Source organism: Microcaecilia unicolor, unplaced genomic scaffold, assembly GCF_901765095.1.
Source record: "Microcaecilia unicolor unplaced genomic scaffold, aMicUni1.1, whole genome shotgun sequence".
NCBI lineage: Eukaryota > Metazoa > Chordata > Amphibia > Gymnophiona > Siphonopidae > Microcaecilia > Microcaecilia unicolor.
Window position 1 is genome coordinate 97893 of NW_021963045.1, and position 19021 is coordinate 116913.

The 19021-nt window shown below is 43.6% G+C and overlaps 1 protein-coding gene across 2 annotated transcripts in view; it reads left to right on the top strand.

Annotated features, from left to right (window-relative positions):
- The first annotated feature begins 1842 nt into the window (after nt 1–1842).
- LOC115458830 (transforming growth factor beta activator LRRC32-like) overlaps nt 1843–19021 on the top strand; it is a 66047-nt gene continuing 48868 nt past the window's right edge. The window contains exon 1 of one of the 2 annotated variants that reach the window (XM_030188650.1): nt 1843–1945. The gene's annotated coding sequence lies outside the window, so the exon portion shown is untranslated. Of the gene's footprint in view, nt 1946–13027; nt 13169–19021 lie in introns of those variants that run through there. The other variant, XM_030188649.1, reaches the window with a different exon arrangement.

Sequence of the window (19021 nt, forward strand, 5' to 3'; positions counted from 1 at the left end):
TATACAATACAATGCTGGTAGGAGCCTTTATCAGTGAAGATTTCACTTGTAGATTATCATCCTTTTTTGTGATGTGTTATTTTTTTCTAGGGGGCTATTTCGTCAAGGGTTATTTTGTGGGAGGGGTCATTTTGTCAAGGGCTATTTTGTTACAAGGCTGTTTTCTCAGGGCTATTATGTCGTGGTGCCTTATAAAATAGCATCCAAGACCTGCAACGATCATGGCTAAAGTGCAGCCACATATACTAGCTTGGGAGATAGTATAAAACACATATGCAGTTCGGCCTGCATGCTGTCCAAACTCCGTGAATGTGGCTACACTCAAGATGCGTGCAAGTAAGTGCAGCCATTCTCCTTGTCAACTTCATACATGTGTACACCCTGTGGGGTCATCCTATATAATAATTCTCACCTCCAACATTCTGAGGCTGCCTGGAACCATTGTTTCCGCTGGAGGTGGTGTCCCTCATGTAGTAGATAATAGTGACGTCACACAACCCACACCAGATTGGCCAGTAGAAGGGAGAGGGGCGGAGCCACAGTACAGGGAGCAGCGAATCAGCACAACACTGGGAATGCACAGCAGCAGGAACAGAAGCCTCTCTCACACAGTTACTCTCACATACAGTCTCTCGAACATACACACTCAGAGGAAAACCTTGCTAGCGCCCGTTTCCTTTCAAACAGAAACGGGCCTTTTTTACTAGTCATTTTATAAAATCCGAGCACAAAACAGATATAAATATCCCCAAACTGGGTACTTTTTTTAAGACGACGTAGCGCTCCCCCCCCCCCCCCACACACACACACTTACACAGGAAGAGTGTTGAGATCGATTCGTAAAAGGACAGACCCAGCCAGACCTGGATTTACTTCTGCAGCGTGCACGGACGCGCAGCTCCAGTTCCACAGAGACGCCAGGCAGAAAACCAGGAGTGACCTAGCCTGTCCTTGAGATGGGCTAGGCAGCCTCGAGGTAGCCGGACACTTTGCACTGCATTTGGAACACAGGCTAACATTTCAGACCTTGGAAGGTACAACTGCAGCCAGGCAGTTCTCGCCCCTTCAGGCTGAAAGAAGAAAAGAACGACAATGGAAACACAGCCCGCACCAACTGCAGGCAACATTCTGTAACTTGTCCTTAGAACAGACAAAAAAAAAAAAAAACCTTCTTTCTTTGGTCTGATCTACAAAAGGTTCTTCAGAATACTGCAGGTGTTGGTGTCACCCATCCTGTTGACTTGGCCCGAGGTGTTTTTAAAGAGTCCATATATTCACATAACTGCTGCTTACTAATAATAGGACGTGACCAAAAGTGCCAAGTAATCTCTGTGCTGTGGTATTTTTTTTTTTTATCTCACTAGTTCAGAGAACCACATTGACAGATGATGGATCTATCACAGCTAGTCTTTTGTCTGGAAAACATAACGTCACTTCGCTGGCGCCCGGGGGGGGGGGGACACTGCGATCGACTATTTTTACGCACATGCCACATTTTAATATTAACATGGGTAGTAGCCCAGTCTTTCACTGTCACCTGCGTTGGGTAATACACTGGACCTGCAATTAGCATTATCTTGGGCATTATTTAGATACCATCACGCTTTTTTAAACTTTACAAGCTACCCAGAAGAGAGAGATGAACTGAGCATCTGAGGACTCATATACAAGCATCTAAAAACAATCCATGTGCAGTAACTTCAGGAATGTAATTCTCAGTGGCTGCCAGGGGATGAATATGTCATAAAAGTGCCGTCTTCCCTGGAGGTTTCTATGACTTAACTATTATTCCCCCCCCCCCCCCCCCCCAGCTCCCAGAGTTTGAGTCAGCCAGTGGTCTGAACAGCTACTTCCCTTAGGAAGCCCTGCCCCAGCCCTCACAAAGTCCAGAGGATTGATTCCAGAGCTTCCCCACAGCAGAAGTGAATCCTCTCCAGGGCAGCAGGTATGTAATCGTGTGGCACGGGGGAAATGTACAGGTTGCTGGGATTATGCCTCTGTGGAGAGAGCGGTGCACTGTGCGTCTGCTACTGCTCCTACACCACTGAGTTAAAAACCAAAGACAGCAGGACACTTCCTAATGCAGAGACACGTTCTAAGGGATGGGAAACAGTCGTAGGGTGTTAATATTTAGACCATACATATATCCCCAGGGGATAGTGCTCTAAAGAAAGTCCTCTGAGAGTTTTGCTGTACAGGGAATTAGGTGACAGCAAAATGGAATACTGCAAAAAATATGAAAACTTAATTTAAAAAAAGATTATATGGTTTATGTAGTAGAATGAAGCAAATGGTAAGGATTCTCTGCATTCTAACAGACCGGGAGAGTGTCCTAGGGCAGACTACAGCTCACATACAGTGTGCAAAGTCTGCAGACATACCGTAGAAGGGTGAAAAATGGCTGTGTTGGGCTTTTTATTGTTTTAATTTTCTTGTGGTGAATAAAGTTTGGGTGATGGACGTTCTTCATTGCTCTGCTGTATATACGCAGTGTCTGGAAAAAAACAGGACTCCTTACATAGTTTCAAAATACTTTGCAATTGTTTAAACCTTTAGTATGACCTTTGAAAACACATTCTTTTAATTTTGGGGGGTTTTTTCTTAGTAAATTCATAGTTTGTGGTCAGTGTCCTCTTTCAACCTTGACACATTCACAAAGTCTTCAACGCCACTGAGCAGTTGGCTCAAGGAATTCTGGGGTTTCGTTAATTAAGTGAGCAATTGACTTGCGAGCTCGATGTGCTGGAAGTCCATCCTGTTGAATAATAAAGTACTCGGATAATGCCTCGAATTTCAGGCAAAAGTTTCTGCTGAAGTAGGACATTTCCGGGTTACTTCTGAAAATGTTGGGGGGGGGGGGGGTCTAATTTTTTCTGGACTCCATGTATATGTATATATATATATATATATATATTGGTACTTCTGAGGCAATTTTATTTAAGTTTTTGAGATTGATGGAAGTTTGAAATTTGGAATCAAATTACAGCCTATAACCTTTTTCTTAAATTGCCTTTAAGTAAATTAGACATGGAGGGGCATAATCGAACGGCCAAATAGCTGGCAGGCCATCTTTTTTTTGCTAATACGGTTGGGCCCGGCCAAATGTCAGAGTTCGCCGGGTTTGAGATGGCCGGCATCGGTTTTCGGCCATAATGGAAACTGATGCCGGCGATCTCAAACCCGGTGAAATCCAAGGCATTTGGTCGTGGGAGGAGCCAGCATTTGTAGTGCACTGGTCCCCCTGACATGCCAGGACACCAACCGAGCAACCTAGGGGGCACTTCTAAAAATAAAAAAAAATAAAAATAGCTCCCAGGTGCATAGCTCCCTTATCTTGGGTGCTGAGCCCCCCCCAAATCCCCCCAAACCCACTCCCCACAACTCTACACCATTACCATAGCCCTTATGAGTGAAGGGGGGCATCTACATGTGGGTACAGTGGGTTTTGGGGGATTTTGGAGGGCTCACATTTACCAAGGTTACCATATGGCTCCAGAAAAAGGAGGACGGATTGAGCCAGCCGGGTTTTACTTCCATTGCTTTCAATGGAAGTAATTGAGCCAGCCGGATTTTACTTCCATTGCTTTCAAAGCAATGGAAGTAAAACCCGGCTGGCTCAATCCGTCCTCCTTTTTCTGGAGCCATATGGTAACCCTACCATTTACCACCACAAGTGTAACAGGTAGGGAGGGATGGGCCTGGGTCCACCTGTCTGAAGTGCACTGCACCCACTAAAAACTGCTCCAGGGACTTGCATACTGCTATCAGGGAGCTGCGTATGATATTTCAGGCTGGCATAGAGGCTGGCAAAAAATGTTTATTAATTTTTTTGGGGGGTGGGAGAGAGTTGGTGACCACTGGGGGAGTAAGGGGAGGTCATCCCCGATTCCCTCTGGTGGTCATTTGGTCAGTTCGGGTTCCTTTTTGAAGCTTGGTCGTGAAAAAAAAGGGACCAAGTACAGCCGGCGAAATGCTCTACAAGCCTGGCTTTTTTTTTCCATTATCTGGCGAAACCGGCCATCTCGTGAGCACGCCCCCATCCTGCCTTCACTAGCCTACCAACACGTCCCCAAGTTTCGCCGGCTCTGCGAAGGAAAGCAGTTGAACCCGGCCAAAATCAGCTTTCAATTATATCAATTTGGCCGGGTTCAGGGATCGCTGGCCATTTCCCGATTTGTGTCGGAAGATGGCCGGCGATCACTTTCGAAAATGAGCTGGATAACTAACCAATTTTGTGAATTTTTCACATAGGAGTTCTGTTGTGGAATATGCCCCTCGCAGGCACAGGTTCAGCCTTGACTTTACCCCTGTTAAGTAGTTAAAGGATAATCCTGTGTAGATCCAGGACGTCTCTTCTTCCATTCACTCAGGCATGCTGGCAGCAGACCCTCAGAAGCAAAGCTGAGAAAAGTTACTGGTCAATATTCAAAACGATTTAACAGGCCAGAAGCAGCTACTGACCGGTTAAATCCCTTTTTTTGGAGCTATCCGCTAATTTTCAGCGTGGGATAAACATAAAGGAATCCTGTTCAGAAGGAATGGATCCTAAGGAGCTTAGCCGAGATTGGGTGGCAGAGCCGGTGGTGGGAGGCGGGGAAAGTGCAGACTTATACGGTCTGTGCCAGAGCCGGTGGTGGGAGGCGGGGCTGGTGGTTGGGAGGCGGGGATAGTGCTGGGCAGACTTACACGGTCTGTGCCCTGAAAAGGACAGGTACAAATCAAGGTAAGGTATACACAAAAAGTAGCACATATGAGTTTATCTTGTTGGGCAGACTGGATGGACCATGCAGGTCTTTTTCTGCTGTCATCTACTATGTTACTTAACTGATTAAATTTGCCACTGAAAATCGGCAGTTAGCACCTAAGTGAAAATCGACTCTTTGGGGGAGGGCATTCCGGGGCTGATATTCAGCACTTAGGGTCCCTTTTACTAAGGCATTCCAAATAGTGGCCTGCGCTGGTGTAGGGGCGTGTTTTGGACATGCGTGGGTCCATTTTTCAGCGCACCTGGAAAAAGGCATTTTTTAAAATGTGTCTGAACATGGATGTGCGGCAAAATTAGAAACCAGTGCACATCTATTGTCAGCCTGAGACCTTACCACCACCCATTAACAGCAGTAAGGTCTCACGCACTAACTGGGTAGGAAGCATTAGTGCGTATAAACTGCCGATTACTGCCAGGTAAGCGCCACGTGATAGAAAATAGAAAATATTTTCTACCGCATGTTGTGGACGCACGTCAAAAATGGAATTACCACCCGGGCGTTAGTTCCAATTTGACGCACGTTTCATGCGCGTAGGTGCCTACACGCCTTAGTAAAAGGGCCCCTTAACTGGCCAGGGTAATCATAAGTACATAAGTATTGCCATACTGGGACAGACCGAAGGTCCATCGAGCCCAGCATCCTGTTTCCAACAGTGGCCAATCCAGGTCACAAATACCCCGGCAAGATTCCAAAAATGTACAAAACATTTTATACTGCTTATCCCAGAAATAGTGGATTTTTCCACAAGTCCATTTAATAACAGTCTATGGACTTTTCCTTTAGGAAGCCGCCCAAACCTTTTTTAAACTCCGCTAAGCTAACCGCCTTTACCACATTCTCTGGCAACGAATTCCAGAGTGAAGAAAAGTAGGACGGCATAAACCACAGTCCTATCTTTATGTGATAATCCATGGCCGGTAAAGTGCTTAATATCAACTTAACCAGCTATGTGTTAGCCGGCTCCTCAAAAATCAGAAATTCGGGGGGGGGGGGGGGGCTTTTACGGAGCGGCGGTAAGCCCACCGCTCGCTAATGCAGAAATACCGCTGACCCATTTTCCATTAAAACATTTTTACCCTGTCATAATGAAAATCTGCAGTTAAAATGGATAATGCACAATCTACAATATGTCTAAATTCTAAATTTAAAATGTAGCTGATGAAAATAACCCAACACAGTAGAACAATTACATAGGCGAGAGTATAGTAAACTGAAACAGAGACCTCGGCAGTGACTCGTTTCATACCAGGAACACTGCCCGACAACTCACCAATATCCATCATTGGTCTCAAAATCATTCACAGTCACTCACTTTAATCAATATCAAACATTCTTTATATGAAAAATTATGTATATAAAAATAATTTAAAATTTAGAAAAACACTTATTTTTAACAACTTCATCAGTCACTTAATTGTCTCGGACCTGCACCAACATGACATGTTTAGCAAAGCTGCGTCAGAGCCCGGTCCTACGTCAACGCTACCATACTCCCAGCATCTTGAAAGATTTTGCCTATGTAATTGTTATACTGTATTGGATTATTTTTATCAGCTATTTGCTATATACCCCTAACAGAACAAAGTTTTGTTAAGTTTGGGACACTAACCCCCGGGTTCTACATAGTGCGCCTAGAAATCTACGCCGAAATCAGCACAGAACGTAACTTAACAAGCTTAACCTAATGAGCACTGATAACAGCACTTAAGCAATAATGAGCACCAATTGGAACTGATTGGAATTTAGGCACACGACTCGCTAAGCGTATTCTGTAATGTGCGCTGAAGTTCTAATGTGTGCAGGCAAAAACAGGCGCGGTTATGGGTGGAGAAATGGGAGTTTCATGGGCATTCCAAAATTGATGCGCCTAGTTATAGAATATGGCCCAGTTCGCCTAAATCTACATGCAGGGATTTACACCATGTTTTCACTGGTGTAAATGAATGCATGTAGATATAGAGGGGCATAATCGAACGGGGTTGGCCAACTATAAGGGCGGCCATCTATAATGACGGCCCCGTAAAGCGGCATACCCAACTGTATTATTGAAACAAGATGGCCGGCCATCTTTCGTTTCGATAATACGGTCGGGGCCGGCCAAATCTCAACATTTGGGCCGTCCCTAGAGATCGCCGGCGATAGAGATGGCCGCAATTGGTTTCGCCGATAATGGAAAAAAATGGCGGCCATCTCAAACCCGGCCAAATCCAAGCCATTTGGTCATGGGAGGAGCCAGCATTTGTAGTGCACTGGACACCAACCGGGCACCCTAGGGGGCACTGCAGTGGACTTCACAAATTGCTCCCAGGTGCATAGCTCCCTTACCTTGGGTGCTGAGCCCCCCCAACCCCCCCCCCAAACCCCACTCCCCACAACTGTACACCACTACCATAGCCCTAAGGGGTGAAGGGGGGGCACCTACATGTGGGTACAGTGGGTTTTGGGGGGTTTGGAGGGCTCAACATTTACCACCACAAGTGTAACAGGTAGGGGGGGGATGGGCCTGGGTCCGCCTGCCTGAAGTGCACTGCACCCACTAAAAACTGCTCCAGGGACCTGCATACTGCTGGGTATGACATTTGAGGCTGGCATAGAGGCTGGCAAAAAAATGTGTTTACATTTTTTTTTTGGGTGGGAGGAGGTTGGTGACCACTGGGGGAGTAAGGGGAGGTGACCCCCGATTCCCTCCAGTGGTCATCTGGTCAGTTCGGGCACCTTTTCAAGGCTTGATCGTGAACTACTACTACTACTACTAGTTAACATTTCTAAAGCGCTACTAGGGTTACGCAGCGCTGTACAATTTAACATGGAAGGACAGCCCCTGCTCAAGGAGCTTACAATCTAAAAGACAGGTGTACAATCTAAAGACAAGTGTACAATCTAAAAGACAAGTGTAGAGTCAATCTGATAGGGCATACTATATTTCTCGAAAGGTTAGGTGCCGAAAGCAGCATTGAACAGGTGAGTTTTAAGCAGAGATTTGAAGATGGGTAGGGAGGGAGGGGGCTTGGCGTAGGGGTTGAGGAAGATTGTTCCAGGCATAGGGTGAGGCAAGGCAGAATGAGCGGAGCCTGGAGTTGGCAGTGGTGGAGAAGGGTACTGAAAGTCGGTCAAATGCTCGTCAGGGCCGGCCTTCTTTTTTCCATTATCGGCCGAGGCCGGCCATCTGGCAACCATGCCTCCGTCCCACCTTCGGTACACTGACGACACGCCCCCTTGAACTTTGGCCGGCCCTGCGATGGAAAGCAGTTGAAGCCAGCCAAAATCGGCTTTCGATTATATCGATTTGGCCGCCATTAGGAGAAAGCCGGCCATCTCCCGATTTGTGTCGGAAGATGGCCGCCCTTCTCCTTCGAAAATAAGCAGGATAGACACTGAAATATGAACTAAGCATATTCTATAATCGGTGCCTAAAACTATGCACCAATTATAGAATACACTTAGAACTGATTTCAGCGCCGAATTTTAGGCGCAATATATAGAATCTCCTCCTAAGGGCCCTGTTTACTAAGGTATGCTAGCGTTTTTAGTGCGTGCTAACCATGTAGATGCGTATAGGAATATTATGGGCATCTAGAAGGTTAGTGAGCGCTAATGCTTACTGCGTGCTAAAAACACTAGAGCACGTCTAGCGTGGCTTAGCAAACAGGGCCCCAAATTTTGTTCGCTTTTTTTTTTTAATGTAAAATGTAGTCAGTAAAAATACAGAAATGTGTGAGCGTAGGCCTTGGAGAACATATGAGGGTCTTAAGCATAAATGGGAACAGGATCTGGGGTTCTCATTGACTTCATGGAATGTGGAGACTACTTTAAAAGGCATTCGCCTATTAGTAACGGATGAACGGTTGAGAGAATGCGGGTATAGAATAGTTCTTCGGGGTTACATGTCTAAAGTGCAGTTGGCTCATGTGTTAGAGACGGTTAATGCTGCTTGTTCTAAGTGTGGGGGGGGGGGGTCATAGTTCCTTCTACCATGCGTTGTGGCAGTGTCCAAGGGTGCGAGCATTTTGGCAGCGGGTCCGGGGGTTTCTGATCAAGCTTGGGAATAAAATTGAGGGCACGGAGGCACAGTTTTTGCTAGACCATCCAAAGGCTTTTGCCTCTTTGAGCACTCCTGCAACTATGCTATGCAGAAAGCTGAGTTTGGTAGCTCAAAAGTGTATAATGCAATATTGGACCTCTTCGGAAGCGCCCGCCTACTGGCATTGGCGTAATCAGGTGCACCTTTTAGCATCTTGGGAGGCTAGAGATTCCAAAATGTCGCCAAAACGTAGAAAACAATTTCTTCAGATATGGATGCCTTATCTTCAGATTCTAAGCCCAAGGGGTCGGAGTTTACTTATTAATGCTTGTTGATTTTGGATGTGGAGTGGGGGGGGGGGGGGGTTCCACTTCCTCTCTGCCCCGTAGTAAGCTGCTTTTCCTAGAGTACAGAGCTGCCAAACAGTTCTGGATTATTGGTACTGTTGTACTTCCTTGAATTAATACGGATAGCACCCCTGAGATTTTGGTAATTGAGTGGTACAGGGGTTGGGATGGAGGGGTTGGGAAGGGGAGGGGTGGGGGGGGGAATGGGCGGTTTACAAGCTGTATGGTTCATGCATTGTATCTTATTGTTTGTAAGTTGGCAATATTGAGTATGTTGTGTGCTGTGTTGCTTAACTTTGAGTTATCAATAAAATTACTTTAAACTTTAAAAAAAAATACAGGAATGTGTCACCTATGGTTCTAATGACCCACATGTTAAATTGTGATTTGTATGCAAGCCTGTTTCAGCAAAATAGCTCAGGATTTGTTTCCTAGATTTCACACCTTGGGAGGGAAGTAAAATCTTTTATCTATCTAGTGAATTTCAGGAAAAAAAAATCCTTTCACCTATTTTTACGAGAGACTTGGCCCAGAAACAGTAACATATTTTGCTTTTTGTGGCAGTGTTTCTAAGAATTTAGGTCTAAGGTTTGCATTTGTTTGGTTTGGTTTGGTGGGGACACCTCAGAGAGGGAGAGAAGATAGGCATTGGTACTATGATCGCCCCCTGCTGCCAAACAGTAGCACTGACAATTTGATATGGGTACCTGGAGTTTGGAATTAGATAATAATTAGATAATAATTCTTTCCTGTAACCTAAACACATCTCCTCTTCCTCAACGATGTATTTCTCCTCTCCGGAACTGGTAATCACCACTTACGGAGCTATGTAAGCCACATTGAACCTGCAAATAGGTGGGAAAATGTGGGATGCAAATGTTATAAATAAATAAATAATGAGGAGAGAAGAAATGGGCAAACATTTATATTTATTTTAAGTAGAGGAGTGTGGTAGCCGTGTTAGTCCACTCTTAAGGTTATCAATAGAAATCAAACAAAATAAAACATGGAAAAGAAAATAAGATGATACCTTTTTTTGGACATAACTTAATACATTTCTGATTAGCTTTCGAAGGTTGCCCTTCTTCCTCAGATCGGAAATAAGCAAATGTGCTAGCTGACAGTGTATATAAGTGAAAACATTCAAGCATTACTATGACAGTCTGACAGGGTGGAGGATGGGGGTGGGTCGGAGGTAGCATGGGGACATCAAAGCATTTCATTGATATTCTAACAGGATGGGTGTGGATAGGTGAGGGGTGGGGTGATCACAGAGAAATAGCTTTATGGTTTATAATGGGCTAGGAACCCCAGATCCTTGATGTCCCCATGCATACCTCCTACCCACCCCCCTCCTCCCACCCTGTCAGACTGTCATAGTAATGCTTGAATGTTTTCACTTATATACACTGTCAGCTAGCACATTTGCTTATTTCCGATCTGAGGAAGAAGGGCAACCTTCGAAAGCTAATCAAGGAAATGTATTAAGTTATGTCCAATAAAAAGGTATAATCTTATTTTCTTTTCCCATGTTTATTTTGTTTGATTTCTATTGATAATCTATTTTAGAAATGAAGCCTATGTAGATCACAAACTATTCACACTAAAAATAACACCTACGAGGCTAATCCATGAAGGTTTAACATGAATTCTAAGGCCATTTAGGTGGGCTACCATTGAGACAGGCTATTTACCTCAACTCATGCTATTTTAGCACAGGTCCCATTTTATGCAATGAGACCTAGTTACTAATAATTGGGGATAACAGTAAAATAGCATTTCTTAATGGTAGCCCATGTTGACAACTTCCCCCTTAATTAAAGAAAAAGGAAATGTCTCTAGAAATCGAAATCACTGCTCTGCTATATGTAATAAAAGTGAGCCAAATATAGGACAATCAAGCCATTGTGACATCACTGATGAGTTTGGCTCTTAGGCAATGGTGGAATGAGGCATTATGACATCACAATCTCAGCTCTGGTTAAATCACTGCTATATGTAATAAAAGTGAGCCAAGTATAGGACAGTCAAGCCATTGTGACATCACTGATGAGTTTGGCTCTTAGGCAATGGTGGAATGAGGCATTATGACATCACAATCTCAGCTCTGGTTAGCAGAAACTCTTCACACTAAGGGGGGGGAATTATCAACATGGGGCTACTTTTAAGATGGGTCATTTTACCACTAAACTTGTTCTATTTTAACACAGGTCCCATTTTATGCAATGAACCTGGTTACTAATAACTGTGGTTAACAGTAAAATAACACAAACAACAGTAGATCACACTGATAAATTCCTCTTTAAGCTGCTGCTGCAAAAAAAACCCCAGCATGGTATGAGTGTAACAGAGTCTTCAAAGACATTAGTGGACATATGCAAAATAGTATGCTACCCACAATCCGTAAATGAAGGCAATCATCCTAGGTTAATTAAGTTTAGCAAGTGTACTAAATAGCGTGATATGCTTCTTCCACCCACTAATTTCCTGAGCACTTGGGCAAATCCTAAAATTTCACACCTGCTTACAAGACCATTTTATGGTCAGGTACAGCAACAGAGCAGTACTGACAACAAAAATAAAGCCAAAAAAAGAATGCAAACATCAATTATAATATAAAGAAAGAGTTTCAGTAAACTCCCTATAAGCTCTCAAAAGTTAGGACACTGGGTAAAAAACAGACTGATGCAATAATCTGAAATAAAATCAAGACACAAAAGTCATTCAGGATATTTCTATAAATTGGCGCCTCAGTCTAGGCACCCAAATGCCATTCAGTTCCCCCGAATTCTACAAAAGTCACTAAAAATTGTATGTACAATTTAATTGATAACAAGCTAATTAGCGCCAATAGTTGGCTTGTTAACAACCTATTATTGGCACTAATTAGATTTACGTAAATATACATGCAATAAATTTAGGTGCAGGATCCACACCTAAATTTTACACACGCAATCAACGCAATCACATCACACCATCTTCATCCATTCCGACCCTCCACTTATACATCATTCGATCACTATACAACTTTGTATTTGTTATCCACCGACTGGGCAAACGCCTTTGATGGTACTATGTAAGCCAAAGTGAGCCTGCAATATGGTGGGAAAATGTGGGGTACAAATGCAACAAATAAATTAATAGCCAGATCGACTTGAGAGTGAAAAAGCCATCACTCATCCATGGAAATGAGCTATAAAACACAGGTCTAATTTTGGGGATATGCCAGGTAGTTGTGACCTGGATTGACTACTCCTAAAGACAGGGTGCTGGGCTCAGTAGACCTCGCTCCGTCTCACTCAACATGGCTGATGGCGGACTTTCATGACAGTAGGTAGCCTTTTGTGCTCAGCTTGTAACAAGGCCTAGTTAACATATTGGTCTTTCACTGTTCACATCTTTTTCTTTGGTTCCCTAACATGGAAAGTTTTATAGTTACAAATTGATAGTTAGAAGGTTCACTCATTTCTCATCATTGTTGGACTATAAGCCCTCCTTTGTTCTCTTTAAGCTGTTCATATCTATATCTTCCACTGTTGCCGGGTTCACCGTATAAACAGAAGGGGAGTGTAGCAATATCAAGTTATCATGGACGCTTAATATGTGGATACTGAAAGCAAGTTGGACTGGTGTAGATTTTGTAGCCTTGGTTCAGGCTATTCTACAGGTCTACTAGTAAAAGTTTTTCCCTGCTGAGAGATGAATTTAACAGGATGAGGGTCAGCAAAACATTAGTTAAACACCCCTAGCATTAAGACCCGCAAGCATGCAACCAGAAGCAAAGTCCAGCAGCATAATTCAAAGCAGACGGGCATCCCATATATGGACGCCAGGATATTCCCTCAAAAATATCAGGTCCCTGTGCAGACTTAGAAGCTGTGAGCAAAGCTTCCCACAGCCGCAAGCCTTACTGGTGATGGTGCAACGTAAGGATGGTAACGGGTGGAAAGTTACACGAACTCTGTGGATCACAAGGTCTACCATGATGACTCACAGGATCAGGGAACCCAAATAGTTTTCACTTAAAAAGCAAGGTAAACTACAAACTGTTTTATGTTGTTTACGTCCCGTGAACGACAGGCTGCCCTAGGGGCGACCATTTCTCGCTGGAAGCCAAAAATGAAACGTAAGAAAGTGTGCTTGGCAAATTCTGGAAAAATTTAATACCGGTGCTGTGCAAATATTTATCGGGAAAGAATAAGGTATGTTAACTGCTTGTAAGCTCATTATGAAAAAAAAAGCAGAGTGTGCATCTCACTGGATTTGTTACCCGTTGTGTCCTTGGCTTGCATTCATGCAGTATACGGAGGTACAGTACAGACCATGTGCATCAGGGTAAATAATAGAGGAGGCTTGGCTTTGATTAAAGCCTGCAGAAGAAAGACTTGTCAAGATTCATTTCTTCAGCTCTGATGAACACTTTCAGGCTTAGGAATTACGTTTAGAACTGTCGTCATCTGAAAGGAAAAGTGTCGTAGCGCAATTATTGCATGAAATGAGACAGACTTGTATAGACTGTAAGATCTTCTTGAATGCCAACTGTTTGTTTGATACTTTACCTCCGTTACAGTTAAAAAAAAAAGGTTAGATATATTATTGCTGATTTATATGTCCAAAAAAAACAGGAAGAGCCTCCACGGAAAATCAAAACAAAACAGCAAAAGTAGAGGCTGACAAATGTACAAACCAATAGGGAGATAATATCAAAAACAGTTTATTCAGAATATTCATATCAAGGACCCGACACGGTCCGTGTTTCGGCGCCAAAGCGCCTGCCTCAGGGTCACAAACAACTTTCTCTGAAAAGTAGCTGATTGGCTTGAATAAATCCTTAATGTACCCGTGGTTGTAAAACAGGTTAATCCACGGAGAGAAGAAAAACCAGCAAACCGATCAGCAAAAAACACCTTGTGACAGAGAAAGTTGTTTGTGACCCCCTGAGACAGGCACTTTGGCGCCGAAACACGGACCGTGTCGGGTCCTTGATATGAAAATTCTGAATAAACTGTTTTTGATATTATCTGCCTATTGGTTTGTACATTTGTCAGCCTCTACTTTTGCTGATTTATAATAAGCACATTAAACTTCATGATGTATTGTAAGCCACTTTGAGCCTGCAAAGAGGTGGGATAAGGTGGGATACAAATGCAACAAATAAATAAATAAATTTATCATTTTCTCTGTTTCACATCAAGCACACACAGACACTTTTGTTTTCAAGCAGCTAAATAATAGCATATGTTATAGACGGGTAAACACGCTTAGACAGAAGCTACTTACACCAGGCATAGAGCGGCATGTGTGCACCCAAATTCTGTAACATAGTAGATGATGGTAAAGACCTGTATGGTCCATCCAGTTAGCCCAACAGGATAAACTAATTACATATGGTATGTGATACTTCACATGTATCCTGAGTCTTGATTTGTCCTTGCCATTTTCAGGGCATAGACCATAGACGTCTGCCCAACACTGTCCTTGTTCTCCAACTTCTGAAGCTGAATCTGTCCAGCCATGATCAAGCACAGACTGTATACATTTGCCCAGTACTAGCTCTGCTTCCCAATACCGGTGTTGCCACCTAATCTCCGCTATGCTTCTGTGGATCCACTCCTTCTAAACAGGGTTCCATTGTGCTTATCCCACACATTTTTGAATTCCATTACCATTTTCAACTCCACCACCTCCCGCAGGAGGGCATTCCAGGTATCTACCACCCTCTCCGCAAAATCACCCCTTCTTCTCCTTTCCTCCAGGGTATACACGTTCAGGTCAGCAAGTCTCTCCTCGTACGTCTTGCAACTCAAATCCCGTAACATTTTCGTCATTTTTCTCTGAACCACTTCAAGTCTTTTTACATCCTTTGTAAGATACAGTCTCCAAAAACTTAACTGGTGATACGCACATATGTCTCGATAGTCAGACCACTGGAGAAGCTAGGCTGTCTCCCGCGGTTGGCGCCAAGCCCGGATATTCAGTGCCAGTCCGTTTCCAGTGACCGGCATTGAATATCCGATTTAACTTTGACCAGTCCGATTTTAACCGGCCACACTGATATTCAGCACTGGCCAATTAACATGAGGCATGTCAAAGTTATTCTAGCTATTGTGATGGTCAAATATGGCCACCAAACTTGACCGCCATATTTAGCCATATTGTGATGGCCAAATATGGCCGCCAAACTTGGCCGGTCGGGTTTTTTAAAATCGAGGGATAGCCGGTAATATCGCGCGATGTAACCAGCTATCTTTAAGCCGCTATCCGACGATATTCAGCATTTAGTGGCCTTTTTATTTTAAATATCGGGTGGATAACTTATAGTACTCTATATGAAGCAGATCCTGTTTCTAAAATACTAGTGGGAACTTGAGACACCTCAACCAGAATATCTCAGTTCTGATTGGTAACATACTTTCTAAAATGCTATTCTGTCTACACACTCTGCTAGTTACTATTCTATAAAGGAAATAGGCACCTAATTTTCTTCTTAGAATAGGATCAAGATAGGTGACCCTTTATAGATTGCCGCAGGGGAGGTAGCCTTATAACAGGGTACCTTGGATTTTTTTAGTATTTATAAAACATGCTTGTTATACCACACTTTCTGTACCAGGTCAAAGCGGTTTACATAACAAAAATTCCAAGGGTTGTGAAAAGAACTCCATTAAAATACAAGAGCTGGCACTCACCCTAGTAGTCTAAAATTAATGGGGGAAAAAAGAACAAACTGCTCAGTTCCCATGTGACCCAGATACCAATCAGTAATCTAACTAATTATAAACTAAATCATTAATAGGTTTTAAGATGGGACTTAAATTTTGAAAACGATAGTTCTGAATGAATATACAGCGGAAGAGCATTCCATAATTTTGGATCCAAAAGAAAAATGCAGAGTTCTTTTGGATTCATAAATTACTTTTCTAGGTGCGGTAGAACCAGTCGGCGAGAGTCTATAGATCAAAGTGTCCAAGCAGGAGTGTATGAAATGACCTTGGTTTAAAGGTATATTGGGGTATTCAAATGATAAGACAAAGAAAAGGCAAAGAATTTTAAATTTGATAATTTTTTTGTTTGTTACATTTGTACCCTGCGCTTGCCCACTCATGGCAGGCTCAATGTGGCTTACATGGGGCATGGAGGGTTAAGTGACTTGCCCAGAGTCACAGCAATGTGGCCGCGCAGGCTTCTGCTTCTGTGAGTCTGACGTCCTGCACGTACGTGCAGGACGTCAGACTCACAGAAACAGAAGCCTGCGCAGCCTTCTACATGGAATGTTGCTAGTGGAATAGCAACATTCCATGTAGAATCTCCAATAGTAGCAACATTCATGTAGAATCTCCAATACTATCTATTTTATTTTTGTTACATTTGTACCCCGCGCTTTCCCACTCATGACAGGCTCAAAGCGGCTTACATGGGGCAATGGAGGGTTAAGTGACTTGCCCAGAGTCACAAGGAGCTGCCTGTGCCTGAAGTGGGAATCGAACTCAGTTCCTCAGTTCCCCAGGACCAAAGTCCACCACCCTAACCACTAGGCCACTCCTCCACAATAACCAATGTAAAGCAAGTAGGAGGAGAGTAACATGATCAAATTTTTGCGCGCAGCTAAAGAAATGAGTGGAAGTATTCTGAAGCATTGGAAATGGCATAATTGTCTTTTATCGAGACTGGAGTAGACCACATTACAATAATCCAATCTTGAAATAAGAAGATCATGAACAAGAGTTTGAAGAGAGTCAACGAATCATAGTAGGATCTATCAGATCAGCATACATTCCCTATTTTGGCTAAATGAGCCGAGCATATTTCTTTCAAGGGTAGTATCGCAATCCTCATCAATCCTAAACTGTTACTCTTTTTAATTATTATACTTTTTAGTGTTTTTCTAGCATTTTAGCATTTACTTTCAGTTTTTCAAATTTTGTATACATATATACTATATCTTTATAGCAATTTCAAAGTAGTACTTAGCTTTTATTAAGTTCTCAGTATTGGAGACAAGATGTCACCGACATAGATCCATGTTTCGCGGTAAATGTCATACTATTCAAAACATTCAATTGTACATATATTTAATCTGTAAAGGTTAACCTGCAAGAGCCATTCTCTGAGATGGAATAGCACAGAGGTGGCTTGCATGATTTTTCTTCTATTGACTTTGAGAATCTTACAGAGCGTGGGATAAACACAAGGAATCCTGTTCAGAAGGAATGGATCCTCAGGAGCTTAACTGAGATTGGGTGGCAAGAGCCGGTAGTGGGAGGCGGGGATAGTGCTGGGCAGACTTATACGGTTTGTGCCACAGCCGGTGGTGGGAGGCGGGGCTGGTGGTTGGGAGGGCGGGGATAGTGCTGGGCAGACTTATACGGTCTGTGCCAGAGCCGGTGGTGGGAGGCGGGGCTGGTGGTTGGGAGGCGGGGATAGTGCTGGGCAGACTTATACGGTCTGTGCCCTGAAAAAGACAGGTACAAATCAAGGTAAGGTATACACAAAAAGTGGCACATATGAGTTATCTTGTTGGGCAGACTGGATGGACCGTACAGGTCTTTTTCTGCCATCATCTACTATGTTACTATGATACTATGTATCAACGCTGTTTCAAGGTAGTGCCATATAAAAAATTATTAATTCTTAGCAGATAGTAATAATACTATGTCCTAGTACACGTCTTGACCTTTACTCACCAAGAGTGTTTCTGACAGACGGCATCAAAGATGGCTGCTGATACGTTTCAATTGATTTATAACCAATCCAATCGCAAATAACGTAGGGCACCAATCCCAACTCCGGGCACGAACAGCTGATAGATATTAAGCAATTGCAGCAACAAATGATATTCATATGAGTGTACCCAGTTCTTGGCATTTGGCTGCAGGAATGGTGCTTTTCTATACATAGTAACATAGTAGATGACGGCAGAAAAAGAACTGCACGGTCCATCCAGTCTGCCAACAAGATAAACTCATATGTGCTACTTTTTGTGTATACCTTACCTTGATTTGTACCTGTCCTTTTCAGGGCACAGACCGTGTAAGTCTGCCCAGCAGTATCCCCGCCCTCCCAACCACCAGCCCCGCCTCCCACCACCGGCTCTGGCACAGACCGTATAAGTCTGCCCAGCACTATCCCCGCCTCCCACCACCGGCTCTGCCACCCAATCTCAGCTAAGCTCCTTAGGATCCATTCTTCTGAACAGGATTCCTTATGTTTATCCCAGCGTGCTTGAATTCTGTTACCGTTTTCATTTCCACCACCTCTCGCGGGAGGGCATTCCAAGCATCCACTACTCTCTCCCGTAACACATGCACAATTTTTTGGAAACCACTGCCTCGGCCTCTGGCAATGGAGGTGAAGTAACTTGCCCAAGGTCACAAGAACGTGAGAGGAATTTGCTAGTTTTCATGGCTGCTGTTTTTATTCACCGAGTTTCTCCTCCACCTACCCTAAAAGCAACCATCTCTGATTGTTTTTTCCCCCTTACTTTTATTTATTTAATTAGACCGAGGCAATTGCCGTGCCCTTCAAGCCTGCCATTATTTTAAGCTCCAGTTAATGGCCTGGAACATTTTGCATGTGCAAAACAAATGCAAACATCTGCCCTTCATTTCCTTTTCACTTCCACGGTCAACGGGCTTGCTCGGGATGGTCGTGAGGTGCTGCCCAGAGCATGTGCCCTTGGCAGAAAATTGAGAAGAGAGAACATGTGTACAGAACACTCAAGGACCATGGGGGCGTGAGGAGCCTAAAGGTTAAGCTATCAACCACGAGGAAGAGTAGCTTAGTAGTTAGAGAAGGCTGCAAGCAGTGAAGCCAGGGGGGTTCAGATCCTATTTCTTCACTGAGACTCTATCAGGCTTATTTTCGAAAGAGAACGGCGCCCACTTTCG